Here is a 9754-nt window from a genome sequence, read left to right as displayed (position 1 = left end):
CCTCCCTGCTTCTCGATTCTAAAATGCTCTTCCTAGGAACCTCGCCATGCTTTGCAGCCGCTTCCATCCCCGGCTGCCTCCCCGGGGTCGGCTCCACCCAGGCCGCCTGGCCGGCTCCCCCCGGTGCCCACCCAAGTGGCCCTGCCTCAAGTGTCCTCCAGCTCACACCGGGCCTCTCCAACGGCTCCCGGAGGATGTCCCCATTGAGGAGCGTGAACAAAAAGAGCCTTTTACAGGATCTCCCAGGCGCAGCAAGAGCGAGGCAGGCTTTGAGGAGCCTGCCAAGGAGGGCAAAGGCCTCGCTTTGAAAACGCTTCTCCACTTTGCTGACTCGTGGGACTTGGCAAGCCCCGGGACCAGCGCTGCCGGGAAGAGAGCCCTGCACGGGCCTCCCCGCACCGGCCTCCCCGCACCGGCCTCCCCGCACGGGCCTCCCCGCACCGGCCTCCCCGCACGGGCCTCCCCGCACCGGCCTCCCCGGCGGGCGCCCCTGCACTCTTCACGGCCCCGCGCGACGTGGGGCGGGAGCCGATGCACCCGGCGAAGGAAACCTGTGGTCGGGGTCCCCTCCCCCAGCCGCGGCCCAGCCGTCGGGACACGCACCGCCGGGTGCTAAACAGCGGCCGGGAAGGGCCAGCGCGTCTTCCCCTCCCCCCACCCCGTCCACGCGCTGCTCCATCCTTCTCGTCCCCCCCCCCCCCCACTCCCCGCCCTCCGGGCTACCTGGCCGGGCAAGGGCCAGGAGATGTCAGAATCCAGTAAGTCAGAAAAGGAAGTGGGAAACCCGCACCGACCCAGGAGCCGTCCTCCGCGCGGCCGACAAGGCCCCGCGCGCCGGCACAGAAAGTCCCAGGTGGCGCCCAGGTTGAGTTGGGCTCGGGTGGGATTGCAGCCTCGATGTTTTCACTCAGTTTTTCCCTCTGCACAACAGACCCCTGAGACACGTCCCGGCACCCCCCCACCACCACCACCAAGCGCTCCATAAAGCTCTATTGTTTAATCAGTCAACAGGCTGCAAATCCAAGTTTTCAGTACTTCCTCCACTGACCTCGGGGGATGGATGATCCAGAGCAAGAACTCAGGACCCGCCATCTGCTTATTTCCAGCCTGAGTCCCACGTGGTTTGGAGGACCCCCGAGCAGCCAGGGAGGGTGAGGAGGACAGTGTGTACCAAGGTCACTTGATGGAGGCAAGGACCCAGCTACCACCAAGGGCCCTTGTGAAAATGCAGACACCCAGAAGCAAGGACCAAGAGGGCAAGTTGCTACCCAGGAGGCAACCCAGGGCACCCCCGGCTGAGATTTTAGGAGCAGAAAGAAAATGTGGTCACTTAGAGAAGGCAAGAAGCGCAAATGAAAGACTTTCTGTGAATCAAAAAAAGGCACGCCCTCCAGGTGAAAGAATTATAAATATTCCCCCAAGGCAGACAAATTAAGAAGGGGGGAGCCTATGTAAGCAATCTAGGGAGGACTTGGCACCCCATTTCCCCCCAGCTGGGGTGCACTGACAGCAACCCTGCCTCAAGGTCAGCCCCACCTGACCTGCTTGGAGGTCTGGGCACCCTCGCACACCCTCCTAGGCCCAAGCTCCATGGCTTGACAAGGAACCGTCAAGGTCAAACCAGAGTGCCTCATAGGTGCTGGAAGGAACACCAAAGCATCTTCTTAAGAAGTAAACAATGTTGCCCGATTTAGCTCTAATTTTTTTTTTTTTTTTTCTGAATGGCTTTGAAGTGGCAGTTTCTAGGTAAACCCCCAATGAGCTGTAAAGGGAGGAGAACAAGGACACCAGCATGTTGCAGGTAGTTCCGGAAGCCATGGCCAGGCTTACGAGTGCACAGTAAATGTGCCATCAAAACATAGACGCACAGGTGAGTTAGCACAGCCATCGCCCTCTGGGAGCTTACAGTCCGATGCCTTTTTTTTTTTTTTAAAGATTTTATTTATTTATTCATGAGAGACACAAAGAGAGAGGCAGAAACACAGGCAGAGGGAGAAGCAGGCTCCATGCAGGGAGCCTGATGTAGGACTTGATCCCAGGACCCAGGGATCACACCCTGAGCCGAAGGCAGACTCTCAACCACTGAACCACCCAGGTGCTCCCAGTCTAATGCTTTAGAGAGACCAACAGTACCACACAGCAAAGGAAAAGTAAGAAGGGCGGAGAGAGTGCTGACAGGTGCACAGGGCTGAACAATTCATTTATTTTAGGAGAACCAAAAAAGGCTTCACTGGGGAGTTGGCTTCTGATGATGGATAGGATCCCAAGACTAGAACAGCCAGGGAAGAGCATAAGCCAAGCCAGGAGCCAGGAGAGCTTGTGATGTGGCCAGAGCACAGGGTAGGTGGCTGGAAGCCAGCTGGGCCAACCCTGGAAAACTGTGGAAATGAGGAAAGGTCAGAACATTGCTGGGGTACAGGGGGAAGTCATATTCAAAGACTAAAATACTCAAAGACTAAAAGATACTAAAATCATCTAGGAGACTTGCAAAGACCAATGGAGGAGTCTAAGGCATGATGGCCAGACCAGTAGGGACAAAAAGGAGGAAGTGGGGATGGGGATAGGGAAAAGATGACTCTGGGGTCTCTAGATTGGATGAGTCAGAATTTGGCAGTGGATAGTGAGCACAGGAATGAGAGCAGGTTTGGGAGAACAGCATGTAATTCATTCAGTTAAGGAGAATCCCAGTTTGAGACGCTAACAATTCAGTCTGTAGAAATGTCTAACAATTAACTAACCAATGAGGTCTTTTTAGAATCGAAATGCAGGAGTGCCTGGGTGGTGCAGTCTGTTAGGTGCCTGACTCTTGGGTTCAGCTCAGGTTCTGATTTCAGGGTGGTGGGATTGAGCCTCGTGCTGGGCTCTGTGCTCAGCAGGGAGTCTACTTAAGACTCTACCAATCTCTCCCTCTCATATAGATAAATCTCTTTAATAAGTAAACAAATAAAAAATAAAACCGAAAGGTAGGGGTGCCTGGGTGGTTCAGTCGGTTAAGAATCCAACTCTTGATTTCCACTGAGGTCATGATCTCAGGGTGGTGAGACATCCCTGCATCAGGCTCCACACTCAGCACGGAGCCTGCTTGAGATTTTCTCTCTCTCCCTCTGCTCCTCATCAGCCCCCAACCCCCACCTCTGGCACACACATGTGCTCATTCTCACATGCACTCTCTCTCTCTCCCTCTCTCTAAAAAATAATAATAATAAGGGCAGGGATGCCTGGGTGGCTCAGTCGGTTATGTGTCTGCCTTCTGCTCAGGTCATGATCCCAGGGTCCTCAGATTGAGAACCTGCTTTTCTCTCTCCCTCTGCCCCTTCCCCTGCTTGTGCTTTCTCTCTCTCTCTCTCTCTCTCTTAAATAAATAAATAAATAAATAAATAAATAAATAAATAAATAAAATCTTTAAAAAACAAACAAACAAACAAACAAACTGAAAGTCAAAGGGGTGCCTGGGTGGCTCAGTGGTTCAAGCATCTGACTCCTGATTTCAGTTCAGGTCTTGATCTCAGGGTCAAGATCTCTGGGCATGGAGCCTGCTTAAAAAAAAAGAAAAAAACCCTGAAAGGCAGAGATTGCTCATGCACGAGGGAGCTACATATGGGTTCCTGCCTTGTGCAGGTGGCTGTGGAAGTGACTAGGTCAGGGCAGTGGTTCTCCGGGTATGTGAGGGTTGCCTGAGAGCACAGTGACGATGCAGGAGCTTGACCTCGCCCCCCAGTCATGATTCAGTGGCCGGTGTCAGTGCCTAGAGAGGGGACATGGATTCCACCCACTCAGTTAAAAAAAATTAAAAGTTAAGGAGATTGCTTTCAACTTTTAACTTCTTTCTCATTAATTAACTAGACTATCTTCATCAGTTTACCTTTAGCTAAATAATCTCTTTAACTGATTAACTGAAGTTAATTCACCTTGGCCAGCAGGAAGGTCAGAGACATCAGCCTCAGGAGAAAGCATTTCGGATCCCATAGGCTATTTTGTCAGAGCTGAGAGCTGATGGGGAAAGAGAGAGAAAGATGTCTGGAGGGCATGGCTAAGAAGAACGGTTGGTCTGAGGTTAGTGGCAAATACAGCTCAGCAGGTGTGGGTGGTCACTAGAAAATGCTGCAAAGGGCCAAAGCAGAAATAGGGGAGCCCTAGATCCTGTCCTCAGGGAAGGAGCACCCGGCAAGGAGTACTGGGCTCCCTGCCAGCCCCCACCCCCAGATAAGACCCCTGGGGGGCCCGGTGCTCCAGTCCCAGGCTGTCACAGCAGAGGGCCCAGAAGGCTTTGCTGCTGTTAACCTTTGACCCTTCGACCTGCCGGACCCCGGCAGAATCATTTCAAAGTTGACCGAGACTTGCTAAATTATCACAGTAAGAAAAGACAACAAAGCATGACTGGAAAACATAAGGGAGCAAATGCGAAAAACTTGAAACCCTACTGGTCATGGAAAAGTAGTATCCCAACCCAAACAGGCTTGGAATCGAAGGCCAGGTTCTGCAGAACGTCAAGTAGTGGCATTTAGTACTTAGTGCCACTTACAGACAAATGGCAAAAGAAAAACACGCATCTTAAAAGCTGAGGAGCAAAGGGCCAGAGAAAGGAGAAGACAAAAGGAGGCTACAAGCTGCTTTTATCTGGGCCCGGGACTAGGCGTGAGTCCAACTGCCCTGACTGTCGCACCCTGACTGCGGGGGGGCGGGGGGGCGGGGGGGCACCGTCCCAGGGCCCCCACTCTCCCGGTCGGCTGGTCACCTGGGCCAGGCTGCAGGTGGAGCAGGGCCTGCAAAGCCAGGCTGTTGGGACCGCGAAGGTCTGGGTCTGGGCATGAGGCAGACGCCCCCCCGCAGACCGCCCCTGCCTGGACGGGCCCAGCACAGGGCACCCACGGCGGGCGCGCACCTGACACAGGCTTCGGGGCTGCTGGAGGCGCGGAGCGGCTGCCGGGGGCTCGCGGCCCATCCCGGGGCGCCCAACGGAGGCTGGCGTCGCCCCGCGGCCGCGTCCCCCTGCCCGCCGCCGCCGGCCTGGCCTCCCATGACTGAATAGAAAAGAATCTTTAAAAACGAAACAAAGCGAAACAAAAGCCTGCTCGACAGGGTTAAAATGAAAGGACCCCAAAGCCCACAGTGTTTGGTGCCAGGGAGGGCTCCAGGGGCGGGGGCCAGGGTGGTGTCCCGGGAGGGCTTCGGGTGGGGGGTGTCCCGCGGCGGGGGGCGGGGGGCGGGGGGCGGCGGGGGGGGAGCGGGGTGGGCGGAGGGCGGCGGGGGGGGTGTCCCGCGGCGGGGGGGTCAGCGGGGTGGGCGGAGGGCGGCGGGGGGGTGTCCCGCGGCGGGGGCGGGGGGAGCGGCGGGGGGGGCCTGTGCGGCCGCCGCCTCGCCCACGCGGTCCCCGTCGCTCGGGGCCTCGGGGCCGCGGAGGAGCCGTCGAGGGGTCCGCAGAGCCGGGAGGGGGTGAGGCCGCCGCACGGGGCGGGGCGGGGCGGGGCGGGGCGGGGCGGTCGGGCGCTGCGGGGGCTCCCGGGGGCGCCAGGCCCGGCCCCCCCGGAGCTCGGCGGGCGGCGCGGCGCTGTGAGGACGCGCAGGAGGCCCTTGACCTTCAGCGGCTTCGCGAGTGCCCTTGAACCGCTCCGCCCGCGTTCGCGGCGGCTCCTGCCGGAGGAAGGGACAGAGCCGCGGAGACGCGAGCGCGGGGCGCCGAGCAGGGCTCACGTCCCGGTCCCCCGGGGCCACCGCCCTGCGCCCTGCCCAGGCCCGGACCGGCTCCCGCGGGCCCCACCTCGGAGGAGCCTGTGGAAGCTGTGCTGCGCCCAGGGACAGTTGTCATAAGGCGCGGCCCGGGCGCTGCCCGCTCCGTATTTTGGCAGCACGACTTCCTGTGACATTACCGAGCAGCTCCTGTCGTCCCAGTAACAAAGGCTGATACCTGGGCGGTTGTTCTTGTTTCTTTTCCTCTCAACAATATACTTGACATTTAATGCATCACCAAAAAGTTTCTGAGGTTTTGGGGCTAAAACTCTGAAAGTATTACTTCCTGTCCCGGCTGCAGCTCGGGTACCTGAGCCGCCCAGAGGTTCTGAAGGAAGAAGGCTGCTGCTCTGCTGTCAGCTTCGCCGGGTGGCCTCGTAGATTCCGAAGCCGGCCAGAAACCCACGCTGCCTCCGTGAGCCCTCTCAAAGGCTGAGGAAGGTGCTCAAGACCAGGCACCAAAGAGGGCCACTGGTTCCTGTCCCTTCATTCCAGGGTCCTTGAGCAAATCACTTCATGTCTCTGCTATTCAGAAGGGTAGAATGGCAGAGTTATGCAAAATGATCTCTGGGGAATAGTCTAGCATGCAATTCCCTGGTGTCCAAGTACAGACTTGAACTGCCCACAGGGCTATAAGGTCACCTGCAGTGGAACCACACATTTTTCCCAGTGATAGGAAGATAACCTTGGTCTCCCAGGAAACCATCCTTAATGGCCTAGCACCACGGGAATCTGCTGGACCTCTAGCCCCGTAAAAGCTAGAATTTGCACCCAACAAGGCAGAAGAGCATGCATCATTTATGTAACTCCTCATTCCTTCCAAGGACTTATGGGGCACATGCTCCTGGTCAGATACCATGCTAGGCTCAGGGATATAAGGGTGAAGACAGCTAAGCCCAGGTCCTCTGGGAGGGCACAGGAACCAACAACTGCCCCCAGGGTAGTGCTGGGAAAGGGTTGAGGGGCATAAGGATGGAACCCTGATTTTTCCTGAGTGATGGGAGAGACGGGGAGGAAGGGAATTCTTCCCCAAGGAACTAACACTTGAGCTGACTCAAGGTCTCAGTAGCGGTTGAGCACTAGACATTCCAGGCAAGGGCAAGAGAAGTGCCATAGCCACAGCCCCAAGACGGGGCATTGTGGGTAATGCCACACCAGTCAACTGGACTAGGCCATGGTTTACCTGGGCAGCGCTGGAGACCAGGCCGAGGCTTCGACATCTGCTGAGGAGTGTGGCTCTTCCTCTCTTCTGGTTTTTAAGTGGGAGGAGCACAGCAAGGCTATATAGGTGGAAGATCAGGGTGCTGGTTTGGGGCACCAGCCAGACTGCACATTGAATCCCTGCCCTGACTAACGGTATAACCTCTAGTGAAATACTTAATCTGTTTCCACCCCCACTGTCTCATCTACAGACGGACATGACTATACCCACCTCCTTGGATTGTTGTGAGGGCACAAAACATAATAAATGTTAAGTGCTGAGCCCAGTGCCTGGAATTCAATTACAGCAGCTGGTTAAACAGAGAGGTGAGGTCTCCATTTGGGCTTTCAGAATTTGTACTCTAGCGCCATCAGGAAGATGGACAGGAGGGAGTACAATGGGTGGCAGGGGTGAATCCAAAGTGCACACACACACACTACTCGATTCGTACTACAAACACCAAAGACGATGTGATTCAATTTGAAGGAGAAAGAGGGGAGGAGTCAAGGGTTCACAGGGGAGATGATGTAGGAAATGGGTCTTATTGGAAGAAATGAAGAGAATGAAACCCAGATGGGAACTGGAATCATGAAAGTTCAAGGTGTATAGGAGCAATGAAAACAATCGAGAACCAGTGCGTCTACACTCAGCTGGAGAGACTTTTGCAGCTCCACACTCAGGAAGCACAGATGACATGACCACCATGGGCTGTTGGGCAGACCCCATGCCGGTAAAGGCCGTGCTAAGGAAAGTGGAATGTATTCAAGTAGGTATCAAGGAGCCTACTCTTTTATTAGAATCATGTATTTCCTGTCCACTGATCCACAAAAACCTTTTCAGGAAAGGAGGGAGGCGGCCTATAGAAGTCTGCCCAGCACCCCTGGCTCTCCCATGTTCAAGGGAAATGAAATGAATCACTTCATGCTCCATTATAACTACAGCAGAGTGTCCTCTCTCTCCCATGAGTGCTAAAGTTAATAAGAACAGTTGAGCTGGCTCAGTCTGAAGTACTTTGTCCATCTTCACTCCTTCGATCCTCATTCTAGGAGCAATATTATTATTCTCCCATTTTATGGATGAGGAAACGAGACATTAAGGAACTTGGCCAAGGTCACCCAACTAGTAATGGGCCGATGGGCAGGCCGGCAGAGAAGCCTGCAGAGAAAGGACCAGAGGTTTCTCTGCTAACACAGGAAAGGATCCTGGCACACGAGCGGCCAGTGTGCCCCAAAGGGAAGTCAGATTGCCATGTGGGGACTCATCACCTCCATCCTGCCAATGAGAAACAGACACTAAGGACCATTTTCCCAGTAACTGGAAGGGCCAAAATGTGAACCAGGAGCTGTCCAGTTCCAAAGCCCATTTCTCCCCCTGCCACCCTACCACGTGGAGGGCCTTTCCCAAACACGCATCTACCTTCTCCCCAAGAATAGAGAGGCAGTCTCATCCATGCCTCTGCTTCCTGCCCCACGCAGATGAGGAACAACCCAGAAAGCATGTGGCAGGGACAGGAGTGCCCAGCAACAGCGCTCAACCCCATCCTTTCTCTCCCTCCCCTTCCCCATCATAATCACTGGGCATGTGACCAGGATCAACCCTCCTCCCAAGCCTTACCTCCTCTCAAAGGGTGAGGGACCAGGAAAAGTGAGGACAGGGAAAGGAGCAGTGACCTCTGAACCTCTGGAGGATCCAACTTCCTCTGACAGTGGTCGGCAGACCTCATCTCTACCTAAGAAGCCCTTAGGATATTAGCTGTGGCAGCAAGGTACACCCCAGGAGGAAGCCAGACACATCACATTGAAAACCGAACTCTGTCTAGGCCACCAACTTCCCCCAGGTCCCCGGGGGAGTCATTAAATGTCTGTGTCTTCATTTCCTCCACAGTAGAAGAGGGGTAATGATTCTTGCCTACCTTACCAGAGTGCTGTAAGAAGGAATAACTAATTAACGCTAGCAAAGCACTTTAAAAGTAAAAAGCACTTTGCAATAATTAATGTGGTTTCTACTTTCATCTCCTGCAGCCTCATAAATAGAAGCGAGGCCCCAGATAGCTACAGATGGCAAGAAGCGTGCCCAGGCAGCGGCTCTTCCAAGGAGGTACAAGGGGTGGATCTGTCAAGGCCATCAAAGTTGTCTCGGGGCTCCCGGCCACTGGAGACTGTTCCAAACTGATGATTCCAAATCCATATGCATCCACTTAGCTTTCTAGAGACCGAGGCCTTCTGCAGTTATAGCAAACAACCATGAATGTGAAGCTCCAAGCAGGGAACACAGGGCAAAAAGGGTTGGGAATTCTCTAGGGCTGATGCTGACTTGTCTTGAAAAATCAAAATGAACTTTCTTCTTCAAAGGCTTTGCTTTTGTTCATTGTCATTATAAAAACAGTCAAGTCCTTGAGGTCTGCAGCTGCAGCAAAAGCACACAGAATGGGCTTTCTGCGAGACACACACACATACACACACACACACAACCAGTGTTCCAACGTTTCTTGTGAGCAATAGGCAATAGGGAGTCTGGCTTTGGAGTACAACTTTCACCTTCATTGGCAAATTCTGCCAAATAGGGTGTGTATGCCCTCCCCCAAAGGCACCTCCTTTATGAGAATGTTCATATTTAGTAAGGGGTCTTACTAGAGAGAGAAGTGTCTAACTGTGCCAAGGGCTGACCCCTAGAGGACTGTACCCATTCTGGGAGCTGTCCTTATCACAGAGATGTCATCAACACCTCACAGAGCTTGTTACAGATGGGGCTGGATGTTGCTAATCTGCTTTATTAGTGTAACATCTCAGGTCCCGGATGGTCAAAAGGCGTCTGTGGGCTGGGCCA

The 9754-nt window shown here is 54.6% G+C and overlaps 1 long non-coding RNA gene across 2 annotated transcripts; it reads left to right on the top strand.

Moving 5' to 3' along the window:
- Nucleotides 1-3911: 3911 nt before the first annotated feature.
- On the top strand, nt 3912-9278 carry LOC112669363 (uncharacterized). Of its 2 annotated transcripts, XR_004817190.1 has the most exons (4): nt 3912-4053; nt 6029-6168; nt 7140-7254; nt 8950-9278. It is a non-coding gene; the product is annotated as an uncharacterized LOC112669363 (long non-coding RNA). The 2 variants fall into 2 exon arrangements; XR_004817188.1 differs by lacking the exon at nt 6029-6168.
- Nucleotides 9279-9754: the final 476 nt, after the last annotated feature.

The sequence above is a fragment of the Canis lupus genome, chromosome 25 (genome assembly GCF_003254725.2).
Source record: "Canis lupus dingo isolate Sandy chromosome 25, ASM325472v2, whole genome shotgun sequence".
Lineage (NCBI taxonomy): Eukaryota > Metazoa > Chordata > Mammalia > Carnivora > Canidae > Canis > Canis lupus.
Note: the sequence above shows the minus strand (reverse complement) of the source record. Positions and strands in the feature narration are given on the sequence as shown.